Below are 19,594 nucleotides of genomic sequence, written 5' to 3' on the forward strand. Positions count from 1 at the left end.
GAGGGCCAAATTGTGGTATAATATTACACAGAAAAAATGAACTACTGCAACAGAGTGGCAACAGATTATCAAGCCTCAGAGACATACTGTGGAATGAGGTGAGCCACACACGAAGAAAACATACTCTGTGATTCCATTTTTATGAAGCTCAGAACAGGAAAAACTAATGGTAATACAGATCAAAATGGTGGCTATCTTTGGAGAAGTGTTGATTGGAAGGAGGCATAAGTGAACCTTCTGGGTTGTGTTCATTTACACAGAAATATGTAAAAATTCCTTCAGCTGTACACTTAAAATTTGTGAACTTTGCTAGATGTAGATTATATATCAATGAAAAGTAGAACAGTCCCAACAGTAGCAGCAACAAATAATGAACACTTAAATTCCATGATGTAAAGAGGGAAAGATTGGTAAGGAAATACAAAGATGCATGGAACAGAATTTCAAGAAATTAGGCAATGGAAACTTCATTCAGCAAGAATTTCTCATCATAAATATGTAGATGCTCTTGCCATATCTCAGGGATTCTTTTTTTTTTTTTAATTTTTTTTTCAACATTTATTTATTTTTGGGACAGAGAGAGACAGAGCATGAACGGGGAGGGGCAGAGAGAGAGGGAGACACAGAATCGGAAACAAGCTCCAGGCTCTGAGCCATCAGCCCAGAGCCTGACGCGGGGCTCGAACTCACGAGATCGTGACCTGGCTGAAGTCGGACGCTTAACCGACTGCGCCACCCAGGCGCCCCTCTCAGGGATTCTTAATTGGCTCTACTTCTTCCCTCCCTCATCCTCATTGTCTATTTTATTTTAAGATGTATTATCAAATTTCTTTCAAAAACTGGAATTCCTATTTATTATTGTAAATGATAGAGAAATCAAACTACGATATGAATGTTTCACTTCCCTAAGTTAGGAACTTAGAGCTCCAGCCCAGACCCCCTTTGCTGAACTGGAAGATCCCAGGATCCAGTTGCCTACCAGGTGTATCCACTTGGGATCTCAAACATTCAAAATAGACTCATCATCTCCTACCCACTCTATCCTCCTCCAGGTTTATCCGCCACCCTGCATTCCCCATAAATGGTTCACCAGGAACCAAAAAATCAAGTTAGCTTTTCCCCTCTGCCTTATATCTCCTCATCCAAGCAATCAAAAAACTGCTGATTTTGATCCCTTGGTATGTCTTATGTGTCCCTTCTACTCTGTACCTCCTACCTTCTTCTCTCTTGGTCTCATTATTTCTCTTGTAGATTGTAACAGCAGTCTCTCAAAGAATGATTTGCAGTCCACAGTCCTCCTAAGAGTATGAATTGATCAAAACTGAACTTGAACTTTTTTTTTCATTTTTATGAACTAACGATGCACACTTACAACCTGAATGCTAAAGTAGATATATATCTATATCTGGATGGATAGATAGGTAGATAGATAGATATAGATCATTCCATCAAGTTTTGGTTTTTGAAAACATGACATTTCATCCTAATGACTCAGTTCTTCTTCCTCAGGAAAGTGACAGTGGTATGGTAAGGTAAGTTATAGGATCATTTCTCCCTCATGCGAAGTGGACCACAATCAAAACGTTTGAAGGTCACTGTCTTTATTATCATCTTGCCTTTATTCCTGCCTTTCTTCTTCAAATACATGCACACACTATCACCTTAGTCTGTACTACCAAAAAGTGATTTATGCAAAAAATATAATTGTGTCAGTTTTCTTGCTCAGAATATTTCAGAGTTTCTACACTGTCTTCAGTGAGGATTATTAACATATTTTAGGTCCTTTTCCCTTTAAGAACAAATGAATAATAAAGTTTTTGACTTTCTTCTGAGAACAACATACATATACACAATATAATTTCATAAAATTTCAGAGATTTTGCAATACTCCTGAAGCCTATCCATAGATTTACTAGAGATTTCTCACCTGGCCTTTGAATAGCATAAAAGATCTTTTGCTTACCTACCGAAACCCTTCACTTCACTCCTCAATTTAAAGAAATTTCCAGGGGATCCTGAGTGTCTCAGTCAGTTAAGCATCCACCTTAGGCTCAGAACATGATCTCACGGTTCGTGAGTTTGGGCCCTACATTGGGCTTTGTGCTGACAGCTCAGAGCCTGGAGCCTACTTTGGATTCTGTGTCTCCCTCTCTTTCTGCCCCTCCCCCACTTGTGGTCTGTCTCTCTGTCTCTCTTTCTTGAAAATAAATAAACATTAAAACAATTTAAAATAAATAAATAAATTTCCAGGGGCGTCTGGGTTGGTTAAGCATCCAACTCTTGATCTCAGCTCCAGTCATGATCTCACAGTTCGTGAGTTAGAGCCCCACATCCGGCTCTGCGCTGATGGTGCTGAGCCTGCTTGGGATTCTGTCTCTCCTTCTCTCTCTGCCCCTCCCTCACTTGTGGTCGTGCTCTCTCTCTCTCTCTCTCTCACGCACACACAAAATAAACTTAAAAAAATAAAAGGAATTTACAGAACACACCATGTTCTATCTTACTCCTTATTAAAACAATCAACTTTATTTTGGAATAGTATGAGATTTATATAAAAATTGCAAGATAGTACAGACAGTTTCAGTATACCCCATACCCACTCAACCCCATTATTAACATCTTACATCAGTATGGTACACTTGTGACAATTAATGAGCCAATGTTGATATGTTATTATTAAATAAAGTTCCTACTTTATTCAGATTTCTTTATTTTTACCAAATACCCTTCTTCTTTTCCCAGATCCTATCCAGGGTACTATGTTACATATATGTTACATGTAATATCTCTTTTGGTTCCTTTTGGCTGTAATAATTTCTCAAACTTTCGTTGTTTTTGGTGACCTAGACAATTTTGATGAGTATTGGTCAGATATTTTATAGAATATCCATTAATTGGGACTTAATTGGGACGTTTTCCTCATTATTAGGCTTAGGGTTACGTATTTTGGAGAGGAAGACCACAGAGGGAATGTACAATTTTCACATCATATCTAGGGTGCATGCTATCAGCATAACCTATCACTGTTAATATTAATCTCGATCCACTGGCCAAAGTAGAATTTGTTAGGTTTCTCCACTGCAAAATTAATCTCTCCTCCCCACTCCTTTCTATGCTGTATTCTTTGGAAGGAAGTCACTGTGCACAGCCCACACTTCAGGAATGTGGAGCTCTATTCCACTTCCTGGAAGGCACAAATTCTTTTGCATGGGAAACTGGTTCATTCTTCCTTTCTTTTATTTTTAAATGCTTGACCCCTGTCTGCAATGCTGAAATAACAAAACAGTCCCCAAATTTTAATGTCTTAGCACACAATTTATTTCTTGTCCATGTCATAATGTCATCATGGTTCTGCTCCACAAAGTCACTCAGGCACCCAGGCTGACAGTTTCCATCATCGGGTAACTACAACTTCTGATAACTTACAACTTCACTAGTTGTTAAAGCAGATAAAAGGTCCTGGAATGTTTTGCACTAGCAATCAAATGCTTCAGCTTAGAAGTGTCACGTGTCACTTCTATCCCTAGCTCACTGACAGAATTAGTTACATAGCTCTGCCTAACTACAAAAGAGTGGGAAAGTATAATCCTTCTCTGTGCCTGGAAGGAGAGAGAACCAGACAGGGGCGAGCACTAAAAGTTTCTACCATGAGCCTCCTAACCCACCTGCCCACCAAATAAAATCCTATTCTTCCTCAAAATCTCATTCAGCTGAAATGCTGTGAAGCCTTCACGGTCTCTTCCTGACAGACTTCAGGTCCCCTTCACACTCCATCAGGACTTTGTACAGAGCAACATTAAAGCAACTATTATATTGGATTGTAATTGTTAGTTTGCATGTCCTGTAGAAGAAAACAGTCAACCTGCTATCCTTAGCATTAATACAGTGCCTCTTACATAGAAGATATCCAATAAACCTCTATTAATTATTGAATTAATTGGTGGATTTTATAATAAAAATTTTATAATAAAATGTTACACAGGAACTTGATATGTAATACAATTACTCATAGATAATTTGTTGGCAATTGAAGTGGAGATTTTTTTCCCTTTACTACCTTTAAATGAAGTGTTGAATCATACCTTCAAAAATGTTTTACCTACATTAGCATGAGGAATCCTGTGTCTCAAACATCTGGTCATATTTCTACTTTATTCCAGAGACCTGAGTTAACTTTTTATTTTAAAAAAATTCTCCCTGTTTTTAAAATTCCAGTCTTTCTAATTGTTCTCTAAGATTCGAGAAGCACATCCTTTCATGGTTTGTGATTGGTTTTTATTTGTAGGTTTGTATTACTTTCTTGCATGGTTTGTAATGTCAGAAACCTACTTTAACATGTGGTCAAGAGAGGAGAGTAACACCTTAATTGTAGGTCGAATGCATTTTTTCCACAGTGAATTTATCAGTTGTGTTGAATGTCTATATTGTACACATAAGTATTCTTCCAAATGAAAAGGTGGAGGGAGTGGCCTAAAAGGAGAGTAAGCCCTTGAAGAGCTCATGATGATGAATGTATGGACAATATGTCAGTAAACCTCAATAACAGACAATAAGGTTATAGATAACATGTGGTTGATATGTGCGTGATACAAACACTGAGTTTTCTGAGTTCAAGGCTGACATGCTCTGGGTGCAGAGTGGGTGAGAGGGGAGAGAATCCAGAGGTTAGGAGACTACTTAGAAAGCCTTGTCAGTAGTTCCATCATGAAATTCAGGTCTACACCAGATCTCATATACCACAGTGCACAGAGATATGTAGTGTGCAGTGACTGCATTTCTTACATAAGGAAGATATTTTAAGTGTAATTTTTCTAGATGTATCCTAGATTTATTCTATTTCTACTATTTTTTCACAAAAATTAGTAGTCATGTGTGTGTGTGTGCGTGTCAACTTTTCTGTTTTAAAAGGTAGTATATGTCTATGAGGAAACTTAAAAATATCTTAAGTTGCTAGATTTTAAGACATCTACTCACTTAAAAAAATTTTTTTTAACGTTTATTTATTTTTGAGAGACAGAGCATGAGTGGGGGAGGAGCAGTGAGAGAGGGAGACACAAAATCCGAAGCAGGCTCCAGGCTCCCAGCTGTCAGCACAGAGCCCGATGTGGGGCCTGAACCCACAAACCATGAGATCATGACCTGAATGGAAGTTGGATGCTTAATCCACTGAGCCACCCAGGCGCCCCAAACATCTACTCATTTTTAAGAGCAGGTTACAGTTTACCATTCTATATTTTTATAACATTTCTAAATTTACTAAGTTACTCTTTAATTGAAAATCATTCTGAATCAACAATCAAGGAAACTACTTTCCAAACTCAATACGTAAGACACTAATAGAACCCTCATCATCTTTGGGTCAGGTCATTGTGAGACTCGTGCAAATGGCACGATGTTTGTGAGTTGAATTCCTACTTGACTGAGTTGGAAGTAGACTATTCCTATGCCAGCAACCAGCGGCTGACCTGGGGTTGGGGGTGGAGGGATGAGAAGATAGTATGGCTGCATCCAAAATGACTTAGAGTGATGCAGAAGGGAGGATAGCATTATCTTCCGTTACATGTATGCATATAAATTATTACCAATAATTTGCTAAGCATATTGTCTTATTTGCTTGTTAAGGGTAGCAATAAAATGTTTGTCAAGGTGGAGGAGGAGTACCACTCGAGTATATGATCTTGTTCTCCTATTTGCAACAATTTTTTCTCCAATGTTTTGTGATTTTACAGAGCTAATTTGCAGACTGAAATCACTGGTTTCTAGTTCAATGAAAGGAGATTTATTGGCATTGGAACAAATGAAAAGATCATACAGAATCTTAAACCCAAAGACCATACTCAGTAAAGAAATGAAATCAGAATGCTCTTCTGGAATGAAGAAATCAAAATGGGAACATGTTCATGTCTTTGCAAATAAGACTGCATTTTATCACACATTTGAAAAGTCAGTTAGGTATTTCATCAGAATTTCTCAATGTTCAATGCCAAATTATTGTGTAAATTGAGAAAAGATTTTTATAATATGACCAAAGTGGGAAGGAAAATGTATGTTTATAATGTGAAACAGGGAAGTGAGATCCAGCCAAAGTTCTTCTTTTTTTTTTTAATTTTTTTAATGTTTATTTATTTATTTATTTATTTATTTATTTTTTATGAAATTTATTGACAAATTGGTTTCCATACAACACCCAGTGCTCATCCCAAAAGGTGCCCTCCTCAATACCCATCACCCACCCTCTCCTCCCTCCCACCCCCCATCAACCCTCAGTTTGTTCTCAGTTTTTAAGTCTCTTATGCTTTGGCTCTCTCCCATTCTAACCTCTTTTTTTTTTTTTCCTTCCCCTCCCCCATGGGTTCCTGTTCAGTTTCTCAGGATCCACATAAGAGTGAAACCATATGGTATCTGTCTTTCTCTGTATGGCTTATTTCACTTAGCATCACACTCTCCAGTTCCATCCACGTTGCTACAAAAGGCCATATTTCATTTTTTCTCATTGCCACGTAATATTCCATTGTGTATATAAACCACAATTTCTTTATCCATTCATCAGTTGATGGACATTTAGGCTCTTTCCATAATTTGGCTATTGTTGAGAGTGCTGCTATGAACATTGGGGTACAAGTGGCCCTATGCATCAGTGCTCCTGTATCCCTTGGATAAATTCCTAGCAGTGCTATTGCTGGGTCATAGGGTAGGTCTATTTTTAATTTTCTGAGGAACCTCCACACTGCTTTCCAGAGCGGCTGCACCAATTTGCATTCCCACCAACAGTGCAAGAGGGTTCCCGTTTCTCCACATCCTCGCCAGCATCTATAGTCTCCTGATTTGTTCATTTTGGCCACTCTGACTGGCGTGAGGTGATACCTGAGTGTGGTTTTGATTTGTATTTCCCTGATAAGGAGCGACGCTGAACATCTTTTCATGTGCCTGTTGGCCATCCAGATGTCTTCTTTAGAGAAGTGTCTATTCATGTTTTCTGCCCATTTCTTCACTGGGTTATTTGTTTTTTGGGTGTGGAGTTTGGTGAGCTCTTTATAGATTTTGGATACTAGCCCTTTGTCCGATATGTCATTTGCGAATATCTTTTCCCATTCCGTTGGTTGCCTTTTAGTTTTGTTGGTTGTTTCCTTTGCTGTGCAGAAGCTTTTTATCTTCATAAGGTCCCAGTAATTCACTTTTGCTTTTAATTCCCTTGCCTTTGGGGATGTGTCGAGGAAGAGATTGCTACGGCTGAGGTCAGAGAGGTCTTTTCCTGCTTTCTCCTCTAAGGTTTTGATGGTTTCCTGTCTCACATTTAGGTCCTTTATCCATTTTGAGTTTATTTTTGTGAATGGTGTGAGAAAGTGGTCTAGTTTCAACCTTCTGCATGTTGCTGTCCAGTTCTCCCAGCACCATTTGTTAAAGAGGCTGTCTTTTTTCCATTGGATGTTCTTTCCTGCTTTGTCAAAGATGAGTTGGCCATACGTTTGTGGGTCTAGTTCTGGGGTTTCTATTCTATTCCATTGGTCTATGTGTCTGTTTTGGTGCCAATACCATGCTGTCTTGATGATGACAGCTTTGTAGTAGAGGCTAAAGTCTGGGATTGTGATGCCTCCTGCTTTGGTCTTCTTCTTCAAAATTCCTTTGGCTATTCGGGGCCTTTTGTGGTTCCATATGAATTTTAGGATTGCTTGTTCTAGTTTCGAGAAGAATGCTGGTGCAATTTTGATTGGGATTGCATTGAATGTGTAGATAGCTTTGGGTAGTATTGACATTTTGACAATATTTATTTTTCCAATCCATGAGCAGGGAATGTCTTTCCATTTCTTTAAATCTTCTTCAATTTCCTTCATAAGCTTTCTATAGTTTTCAGCATACAGATCCTTTACATCTTTGGTTAGATTTATTCCTAGGTATTTCATGCTTCTTGGTGCAATTGTGAATGGGATCAGTTTCTTTATTTGTCTTTCTGTTGCTTCATTGTTAGTGTATAAGAATGCAACTGATTTCTGTACATTGATTTTGTATCCTGCAACTTTGCTGAATTCCTGTATCAGTTCTAGCAGACTTTTGGTGGAGTCTATCGGATTTTCCATGTATAATATCATGTCATCTGCAAAAAGCGAAAGCTTGACTTCATCTTTGCCAATTTTGATGCCTTTGATTTCCTTTTGTTGTCTGATTGCTGATGCTAGAACTTCCAGCACTATGTTAAACAGCAGCGGTGAGAGTGGGCATCCTTGTCGTGTTCCTGATCTCAGGGAAAAAGCTCTCAGTTTTTCCCCGTTGAGGATGATGTTAGCTGTGGGCTTTTCATAAATGGCTTTTATGATCTTTAAGTATGTTCCTTCTATCCCGAATGTTTATTTATTTTTGAGAGAGAGACAGAGCATGAACGGGGGAGGGGCAGAGAGAGAGGGAGACACAGAATCGGAAACAGGCTCCAGGCTCTGAGCCATCAGCCCAGAGCCCGAGGCGGAGCTGGAACTCACGGACCGCGAGATCGTGACCTGAGCCGAAGTCAGACACTTAACCGACTGAGCCACCCAGGCGCCCCCCAGCCAAAGTTCTAACTGTATTTGCGGTGGTAGCTTAAAGACAGCAGAAAGAATAGTGTATTTAGAAAGTATTCACAAAGGATAAAAAGCCATCCAGAATTATTTTATTAGTTGTTCACACACCAAGCATATTGAAATATGCATTTTAAAATAGCCTCTAATTGTTCCATAGCATCTAAGAGGTGTTAGACTAGCCTCTTCGAGATAACTCATACTTTAAAAATAAGTATATAAAATGGGCTTGCAAAACTATGTCAGGACCTAAAATTAGACAAGGAATAGACAAAGAATTTATAATTGTCAAGGGGTGAGAATTGGGTATCAATATTCAGTTTCTTCTCTTTCCACTTCAGTTTCTACAAGGTAGTATTATTGTACATTGAAAAGACCATGGAAACAGGCTGAGTCTAACTCCCAGCTCTGTCATTGACCAGCTGTATTTCTTTGAGTGAATGACTTTACTTATCTGGGACACATTTAAAAAAAATTTTTTTGGGGGGCGCCTGGGTGGCGCAGTCGGTTGGGCGTCCGACTTCAGCCAGGTCACGATCTCGCGGTCCGTGAGTTCGAGCCCCGCGTCAGGCTCTGGGCTGATGGCTCGGAGCCTGGAGCCTGTTTCCGATTCTGTGTCTCCCTCTCTCTCTGCCCCTCCCCCGTTCATGCTCTGTCTCTCTCTGTCCCCAAAGTAGATAAAACGTTGAAAAAAAAAAATTAAAAAAAAAAATTTTTTTTTTAATGTTTATTTTTTTAAAGAGAGAGACAGAGACAGAGAATGAGTGGGGGAGGGGCAGAGAGAGAGGGAGACATAGAACCTTAAGCAGGCTCCAGGCTCTGAGCTATCAGCGCAGAGCCTGATGAGGGACCTGAAACCATGAGCCACAAAATCATGGCCTGAGCTGAAGTCGGGCACTTAACCGACCAAGCCACTCAGGTGCCCCCCAGGACACTTATTTTTTTCATCTCTAAATTGGAAATAATACCTCCCTCTAAGATCCCTGTAAAAATTACAGGTAATGTTTATTTAAAGTGACTAACACTTCATAAACATCTTATAAACAAAAGCTGGTCTTATTGATCTATCTTTTGTCCTTTATCTCCAAATAGTCTGGGTGATCAGTAATCTTGATTATTCAAACCTCCTAAATACCTCTTGAACCCTCAGTTGTCTCCATACCCCCATTGTCTGCCATCAGGATTACCTGTCAGTTCTCTAGCAACAGCCTCTGAGTCCAATCTAGAGTGATTTTTTTTTTAAAGATTTTGATCCTGTTACTCTCCAGTTTAATACTCACAAATAGTCTCCCCTGGTCTTTGGGATTACGTCCTAAATCTCACTGTCTTTGGGATTAGCACCTAGATCTGGTCCTGCTCACCCCTCCAGCCTCATTTCTCTAGGCCATATTTCACCAGACATCCTGGCACTCCTTTCGGTGTCTGCATAGCGATTGCAGAAACAACAGGTGTGGAGGCAGAGAAGAGAGTGCCTGCAGAGCACATATCAGGGATGGCACAATCTCCTCTGTAATCGGGGGTAGAGTATATGGCAGATCCTACTAGGCTAGTCCTATGGATCAGATTTCGCAATGGTTCCATACTCAGTAAGTCATTCATGCCTCTGTGATAGAGCCCAGGAACTAGAGACTTACTGTAGCACAGCATTGGCATTACAGTAGAAATAATTCCTCTGGTGTATGTTAAATATTATTTCTTCTCAGTATGAATCCATTACCTCACTCAAAGCACAGCAACAGCAAGGCCGTAGACTAAATTAAGTGCAAAAGTTAAATGATTTGAGTGGTGGCAGGAGACCCACAAAAGAAATGATCTTGTTTTTTTCATCTTTTTTGCAAAGAACAGGAGCTTAAATTACAGGGGTATCGAGAGCTAAAAGAATGGAAAGTGATCACCAAGTTGTGGAGGAATAAATACAAGGGTATAGATTAGGCAAACCCAATTCACTTACCATATGCCAGTGACCCATGAATTCAGGGGCCAGCAAAATGCTATCTTTGGATTAGGGTCAAGCCTTGCTCCTGAGGCAGGTAATATTCCCACAGGAAGCCACACTGACCTGTGGCCAGGCTGCTGGGCTTGCAAGGAGCAGATGCCAGGGACGATGGGTCTGTTGCACAGGCTGTTACACAGCTAGATGAAGCTCTATTAGCTGAGTGCGAAATCACTTCACCTTAACATTTCATCACCTGCCCCTGGACAGCCTGATGGTGTTGTTCCCCCTTTACCTTCCTACCCCTACTCTCCCATCTCTTCCACCCCTGCATATTGTCCTAGGAGCCATCCGCTACAGCAGAGATGAGACTAGGTCCTCTGCACCCCTGGGCCAAACTCCACAGAAACAGCAGCAGCAGAGTAAAGAGGAGAGTACAGCTACTCCCCCAAGGTCCTTAACAGCTTCGGGAAAATGGCACTGCTTCATTGGCTAGTGATTATTTAACACTCCCTGACAAAACCTATGCCAATGCCTCCCTCCATTAATACGAGTTTTTAAAAAACTTTTTTAAAAGTTTATTTTATTTACTTTAAGAGAGAGAGAGAGAGGTGAGTGGGGTAGGGGTAAAGGGAGAGAGGGAGAAAATCCCAAACTGATAGTGTGGAGCCCAACATGGGTCTCCATCCCATGAAACACAAGATCATGACCTGAGCCAAAATCAAGAGTCGGATGCTTAACCAAAATGCTTATTTATTTCATTTTTTCATCACAAAACATATGTGTATATTTTTTCTTTTTAATTTTTTAAAATTTTTTTTAATGCCAGTATAATTAATGTACAGTGTTATATTAGTTTCAGGTATACAATACAGTGATTCAACAATTCTGTACATTACTCAGGGCTCATCACATAGGTGCACTTTTTTTTCCCCCTTTTTATTTACATCCAAGTTAGTTAGCATATAGTGCAACAATGATTTCAGGAGTAGATTCCTTAATGCCCCTTACCCATTTAGCCCATCCCCCCTCCCACAAACCCTCCAGTAACCCTCTGTTTGTTCTCCATATTTAAGAGTTTCTTATGTTTTGTCCCCTTCCCTGTTTTTTATATTATTTTTGCTTCCCTTCCCTTGTGATCATCTGTTCTGTGTCTTAAAGTCCTCATATGAATGAAGTCATATATTTTCTTTCTCTGACTAATTTTGCTTAGAATACCCTCTAGTTCCATCCATGTAGTTACAAATAGCAAGATTTCATTCTTTTTGATTGCCAAGTAATTCTCCATTGTGTATATATACCGCATCTTCTTTATCCATTCATTCATTGATGGACATTTGGGCTCTTTCCATACTTTGGCTATTGTTGATAGTGCCGCTATAAACATTGGGGTGCATGTGTCCTTTGAAACAGCACACCTGTATCCTTTGAATAGATACCTAGTAGTGCAATTCCTGGGACGTAGGGTAGTTCTATTTTTAATTTTTTGAGGAAGCTCCATACTGTTTTCCAGAGTGGCTGCACCAGTTTACATTCCCACCAACAATGCAAAAGAGATCCGCTTTCTGAGTATCCTCACCAACATCTGTTGTTGCCTGAGTTGTTAATGTTAACCATTCTAACAGGTGTGAGGTGTTATCTTTTTGTGGTTTTGATTTGTACTTCCCTGATGATGAGTGATGTTGAGCATTTTTCGTGTGTCGCTTGGCCATCTGGGTGTCTTCCTTGGAGAAGTGTCTATTCACGTCTTTTGCCCATTTCTTCCCTGGATTATTTGTTTTTTGTGTGCTGAGTTTGGTAAGTTCTTTATAGATTTTGGACACTAACCCTTTTTCTGATATGTCGTTTGCAAACATCTTCTCCCATTCTGTCTGTTGCCTTTTAGTTTTGCTGATTGTTTCCTTCACTGTGCAGAAGATTTTTGTTTTGATGAGGTCCCAGTAGTTCACTTTTGCTTTTGTTTCCCTTGCCTCTAGAGATGTGTTGAGTAAGAAGTTGCTGCAGCCAAAATCAAAGAGGTTTTTGCCTGCTTTCTTCTTGAGGATTTTGATGGCTTCCTGTCTTACATTTAAGTCTTTCATCCATTTTGAGTTTATTTTTGTGTATGGTGTAAGGAAGTGGTCCAGGTTCATTCGTCTGCATGTTGCTGTCCAGTTTTCCTAGTACCACTTGCTGAAGACACTGTCTTTATTCCATTGGATATTCTTTCCTGCTTTGTCAAAGATTAGTTGGCCATATGTTTGTGGGTCCATTTCTGGGTTCTGTATTCTGTTCCATTGATCTGAGTGTCTGTTTTGTGCCACATATGTGTATATTTTTAAAGTAAAATAAAATGTTATCAATTTAATGACATTTGAATGAAATGAAATTTAATTAATCAAATTTAATGAAAAATTGCCCTAATCTTTCTCATTTAATACCCAACACTAGAGGTAATCTCTTTTTAACTTCTTTAGCTATTTCTTCTAGTATTTACTGCCATATATCTCAACAGTATGTTTATTCTACTATTGCTTGATTTTCAATCATAGACATTTTCTATTTTTCCACCAAGGAAGGTAAGGATTTAGGTCTCCCTCAACTCCTCCTGCCCTTGCTGTTCTTCTGTACAAGCATGCACAAACACTCACAGATGACCATAATACGTGAGTTACCATGCTTATGTTTTTGGTTTTATTGGTATTAATAATTACCTTATTTTTCTGGTTGCTTATTTTTTCCTGTACTTATTCATGTATTATTTCATTACCCAAAGTCTCCGCCAGGGTTGTCAAACTCCCTTCAATAGGTTCAGACATTCCAAGCCATCTCTAAGTTTGGTTTTTTCCCCCTGGAGTCCACACTCCTGGAGCCCTTTACCCTCTTGCTATAATCTGAATTGGCTTCTCTTTAACCTGTGGGAAAGCTGTCAATGTTGTACAATACTTCTTCTTTTGTCTTGGTGATCTTTTTCACTTCTCTCCTGTATTAGATCCCTGTTTCCTAGATCCTACACCATCTTTTTTTGCTTGTTTGTTTCAAGATTTTGAGTACTCTCTACACCCAACATGGGGCTTCAACTCACAACCCTGAGATCCAGAGTCACATGCTCCACCAACTAAGCCAGCCAGGCACCCTTATTTGCTTTTAAAATAGAACATGTCCTTCAGAGACTTCCTGATAAAGGGTGCAGGGAAGTGAAATTTTATTGTCCTTACACTTCTGAGAACGGTTTTTTTTCCTCCTCTCACACTAGATAGTTAGACGGTATATAGGACTGTGGGTTGAAGATTACTATCCGTAAGTTTTAAGATTTTGTTTTTTCCCCGTTGTTCTGAAATTTCATGATGATGTGCACTGATATACATTTTATTCCACACCATTATGCCAGGCACTTGGTTGCCTTTTGATCTGGAAATCTGTGTCCTTCAGTTTTGCACGTGTATTTTGAATTTTTTCTTCTGTAATTCCTTTTAAGAATTTCCATTTATTGGATGTTTGATTTCTTTGTTCTCTAATTCTCATTGTTTCTCTCCCGTTTTTCATCTCTTTCTTTTTATCTATTTTTGGGACTGTTTCTCAAATTTATCTCTTGATTCTTCTATAAAGTGTTTTACTAATGTGGTCATATTTTTAAATCTCAAGAGCTCCTTTTTAAATTCTGATTATTTATTATAGTATACTTCCTTATTACATAGATGTGATTTTTTTACTTCTCAGATATATTCATTGTAATTTATATTTTATTTTGTTTTGCCTCTGTTTCCTCTGAGTTCCTCTTCTCCAAGTGTTTATTATTTATTTTTTTATTTTTTGAGAGAGAGAGTGAGTGTGAGCGGGGGAGGGGCAGAGAAAGGAGGAGAGAGAATCCCTAGAAGGTTCTGCACTGTCACCACAGAGTCCAATGCAGGGCTCAATCTTACCATCCGTGAGATTATGACCTGAGCTGAAATCATGAACCAGACGCTAACTGACTGAGCCACCCAGGTGCCCTAAGTCTCCATCTTTATGTAATCAAAGACCTGATAAAGAACATGAAGCACAGGCAGTTATCTTAATAAGATACTGAGTCCTTATTTTCCAGGCAAGTTATTTATCTGGTAAAGAAAAATCTTTTACAATAATCCAAGAAATATTTCTCCTTTCAATAGAGAGAAAATTAAATTCCAGTTTTGCATAGGCACACTATTGCTATTAAAGCTCACTTTTAAAGCCCTTAAAATAAATTCATTCAATTTCAGGAGCAGCTTGACCACACAAGATAACAATTCCTCCTTTCTTCCTTTCCTCCCTTTCCTAGTGCTTCTCTCTCTTTTCCTAACTTTCTATGTCCATTTAGGTTTTGTCTTTTTTTTTCTAGTCTAAAATAACATTTAAATAACCTCTGAATTAGGACAAATTACTCTACTTTCCCCTTAACAAAAATGCATTCTCATACCTCATACCTTTCCCTACCAAAAACACATTTTACTGTCCCTGCATGCTTTGCCTAAACTTTTTTTTCTTTACCCTTATTATTTCTACATGTAGGTTTCATTTACATATATTCATTAGAATTCTTAACCTTTAGAAAACGATTTCCAATGAAAGCCAAGAAGTAAGCAATTGTGAACTGTTACATACTAACATTGTGAGATTAGCATATTTATGATTATATCATTTTGTAATTTCTACACATGCATTTTCATAGTATAACTTGTTGATGTGGCAAAAAGAACATGTTAACAGATCCAAATATCTTTAGTTCCTCAAAGAAACTAAAAAGTTACAAAAACTTACACACGTAGCTTTTTCTGCCATGTTGACATACATTAAGCAAATCATTTTTATTGTACCTTTTGTTCTTAGGTTGAATTTACAATTTTATAATCTCAAATATCTAGTAGAGATAACAGAAGCTAATTTGACTAGTCTTAATTTATGTAAGTGCTTACATTTTCTTCAAGCCAATTAATAGAGCTTTTCTACAAGTCAGTTTTTAGGTATACCATCCAGATGGGAAAAAATACCGCATCTATATAACATACATACATTGCTACACATAAACATCCAGACAGATAAAACAGAAGTCTTATGGCTTTTATTTAAATATTTTATGAAATTTTTAAATTTTATATCAAGTACAATAATACAAAACTTGTATTACAAACTTCTAAAAGAACAGTTAGATCTAAATGGTGATTCTGGCAGATGGGACAATTAAGCTTACCCATTTAGATAGCTACAGCTTTTACCAATATTTGTGGAGAAAACTTTGAAGGTTTTTGTTTGTCTTTAATAGATAATCCTGTGGACGCTGCAGACTAAATTTTGGGCAAGGGAGCCTGTGAAATATCAAGTAGCAGTTTGTTTTTTGTGTTTTTTTTTTCAACGTTTATTTATTTTTTGGGGGACAGAGAGAGACAGAGCATGAATGGGGGAGGGGCAGAGAGAGAGAGAGAGACACAGAATCGGAAACAGGCTCCAGGCTCTGAGCCATCAGCCCAGAGCCTGACGCGGGGCTCGAACTCACGGACCGCGAGACCGTGACCTGGCTGAAGTCGGACGCTTAACCGACTGCGCCACCCAGGCGCCCCAGTAGCAGTTTGTTTTTTAAAAACCTGTTTTTTCCAGTTTTGGGAGTTACTTTAGCCAACAGTTTTCTCCTTGGATACTTACAGTTCTAAGACATGGTAAGATTAATATTTCCAAGGGACTGAGAAAGGATAGAGGGTTTATCTAAGAAGGAACTCAAGGGCATATTTGCTTGTTATCAAAAATCAAAGACGAACAGGCAGGCCACAGACTGGACAAAGATCATTTCAGAGCTTATGTCTAACAAAGGACTTGCATCCAGAATATATGAAGTACATCTAGAACTCAATAATAAAAAGAAAACCCAATTTTTTAAAGTGGAGGGGGCATAGAAAATAAAGATTAAATGTAGTGTGGGATCCTAGAAGAACCTGGAACAGAAAAGGGACAATAATAGGGAAACTGATGTATTTGAATAGTTTATAGTTTAGCTAAGCAAAAAAGAAAAAAAAATCAAGGGTAATTACTGTTAGGGTCAGGCGTAAGGCAGGGTAAAGATAGGAGTCAGAGGCTAAAAAATTTTAGCAGTCAAAGGCTTTATTTGGGAACTAAGGTCTTGGGCGAGGTTCCGTGACTCAGGGAGGGGGAGAGAGAGAGAGAGAGACAGAGAGAGAGAGAGAGGAGTCAGGGAAGTGGTGCCCAGGTGTGGTGGGGTGGGGTTTTTAAGCTGCAGGGGTTCCCGGTTTAGGTCGGGTTGGGCCTTTTTCGCGTCAAGTCGTGCTGTCGCTTGGTGATTGGTTGACCTCCGATTCGTTCTGGCACGCTACTAGGGGCTTTTCGTTGGGTTGCGCTGGCAAGGTGGCCGTCCCCTCTACTGTGGTTCCAAGGACATCCTAACATTCCAATCTCTTATTGGTGATAATGGGCGACGGATCTGATCTGGCTGCTTCCTGTGGGTGAAAGGGCGACGTCATGGTATGTGGGGTCTGAGTTGGAATGCGGGAATATGGCCGGACCACCATCTGGTGAAATGCAACCTGGGAAACTTCATGAATTCATTTTCATACGAAACGGAGAAAACAAGGTAAGAGCATAAGTATTATACAGATAGCAACTAGTGGGGTGACTATGGGGAGGAGCCAAGTTAGGAGGGGTGATTGCCACCAGGAGGTTAGGGAGTCTGAGGATCCTGGGCAGGCGGATAGAGTTTTTTGGATTTCCTTTAGGTGTTCTATATTGGTTTCAACTAAGCCTGATTCGATAAGGTAGTAGCAACATTCCTCCCTCAGGAACAGGCATGTTCCCCCTTTTTCTGCTGTCAGGAGATCTAGGGCTCGTCGGTTTTGTAGAGTGACCTGTGCTAGGGAGTTGATCTGCCTTTGTAAGGCAGATAGGGAGGTTGCTGAGGCTTCTAATTTATTGAGGATGTCTCGGCCCAACAGGGGGACAGGGCAGGAGGGGATGACTAGGAAGGAGTGGGAGAAGTGGAAGCCATCCAGGCAGCAGGTGAGTACCAGTGTGCATGGGGGAATGGAGGGGGTGTCATTTATGCCCATGACCAAAACGGAGGACGGTGTGGTGGGGCCTGAATAGCTCGGCAAGATGGAATAGGTAGCCCCCGTGTCCAACAGAAAGGAGATGGACTTACCCGCTACCTGGAGTTTTACCCTGGGCTCGGTGTGGGTCACCGGAGTTACTGAGTCTGGGCCTCGTCAGTCATCATCCTCCATCTCCAGCAGTTGGAAGGCAGAGTCCAATCAGGGTGAAGCCTCACCACGTGGGGGTGTTGCGAGTCTGTCGTCCCCTGGGTTAGGACAATCGGATTCCCAGTGGCCCATTTGCTGGCACAATGGGCATGGACTGGTAGGCTTTTTGGGATGGGGACACTGACAAGACCGATGGCCTTCTTGGCCACATTTAAAGCATGGCCCCGGAGGGAGCCGTGGTCTGGAGGGCTTTATAGTGGCTGGCCTCAAGGCAGCTACCAAGGCTTGGGTCTGTAATTGTACCTTTTGTTGGAGACGGGCCTATCGCCATTGTTCTTGAGCTTCCTCTCGGCCATTAAAAACTTTAAAAGCCATCTTTACCAGGTCGGCCATAGGGGTTTGAGGACCATCTTCGGCCTTTTTTAGTTTTTTTAGAATATCAGGGGCTGATTGGGAAATAAAATAGGTGGCCAATACTGTGGCCCCGGCAGGGGTGGTAGGGTCTAGTCTGGTATACTGGGTAAGTGCCTCTGTGAGCTGGCTAAGGAAGGCTGCGGGGTTTTCATTGGGGTCCTGTATTATTTCTTGAACTGATTTGTTCGAGGTTGCCCTCATGCCTGCTAGTAGGCACTGGATCATCTGGTCCCGGCGCTGGTGACCATTGCCTGCATGTTGGTAGTTCCAATCGGGGTCGGCCGCCGGGACAGCATCGGCCCCTACAGGCATAGTGGGGTTTGTCATGTGGGTTTGGTCTGCATATTCCCTGGCTGTGGCCTGGATGCGCTCCCTCTCCTCAGGGGTGAGGCTAGAGGTGAGGATTACATGGATGTCATGCCATGTGAGACTGTAGGCTTGGGCAAGGTATTGGAATTCCTTAATGTATTGGGTGGGGTCAGCCGAGAATGACCCTAGCTGCTTTTCGATGGCGGATAAGCCTTGGAGGGAGAAGGGGACGTGAATGCGAATCAGGCCTTCAGGTCCTGCCACCTCACGGAGAGGTAAGATGGCCGCTGGGGTCTGTTCGCTGGGAGGGGCCTGAGCACGAGTTCGGGATGATATGGGAGGCGAGGGCGGGACGGCTGGGGGTTGGGAGTACGGAAGGGAGCGAGGACAGGTGGGCAGTGTGGCTAGATCCTCTAATGGGTTGGAGATCGGGGAAGTTGGTGAGGTGGGGTTGCCGGGGGTGGGGTTGTGGGTGGGCAAGGAGCATGCATGCAGAGGGGCAGGAGGAACATAGGTTGGGGCGAGACCTGAGGTCCCAAAAGGCCATGACGTAGGGTATTTCTCCCCATTTTCCCCACCGATGGCAGATATTGTCCAGATCGGTTAAGATTTGGTATTGTAAAGACCCCTCGGGTGGCCATTGAGAATCATTATCTAATTTGTACTGAGGCCAGACTACAGTGCAAAGATGGCTGAGTCGGTTACTACGAAGTTCGTCTTGTAAGCCCAGGAGCCGGAAGTTTTTTAATAGACATTGGAGGAGGGGTAAGAGATCGAGGTGGTTTAGACTCGTTACTCCCCATTGGCATGGCAGGGCGAGGTGTCCCTTGCGCTGCAATAAGGGGCCTACTGGCGTGCGGGCCTTTCAGCGTGCGGGCCTTGCGGCATGCAGAGGAAAGGAGACTGACTTGTGAGACGTCTCTCCTGGGTGTCAGGCGTAGTTGGAGGAGGGAAGAAGGGGTCTGTCCTACTTACCCGCTCCTGTAGGCGCTTTGGAGTAGGGTGGTTGGCGGCTGGCTTGGCGAGGAGGGAGCTCGGACAAGGGAGGCGAGCTACTACCTCCCCCGGGTTTCGGCACCAAATGTTAGGGTCAGGCGTAAAGCAGGGTAAAGATAAGAGAGGCTAAAAAATTTTAGCAGTCAAAGGCTTTATCGGGAACTAAGGTCTCGGACGAGGTTCCGTGACTCAGGGAG

The sequence above is a fragment of the Prionailurus bengalensis genome, chromosome B4 (genome assembly GCF_016509475.1).
Source record: "Prionailurus bengalensis isolate Pbe53 chromosome B4, Fcat_Pben_1.1_paternal_pri, whole genome shotgun sequence".
Taxonomy (NCBI): domain Eukaryota; kingdom Metazoa; phylum Chordata; class Mammalia; order Carnivora; family Felidae; genus Prionailurus; species Prionailurus bengalensis.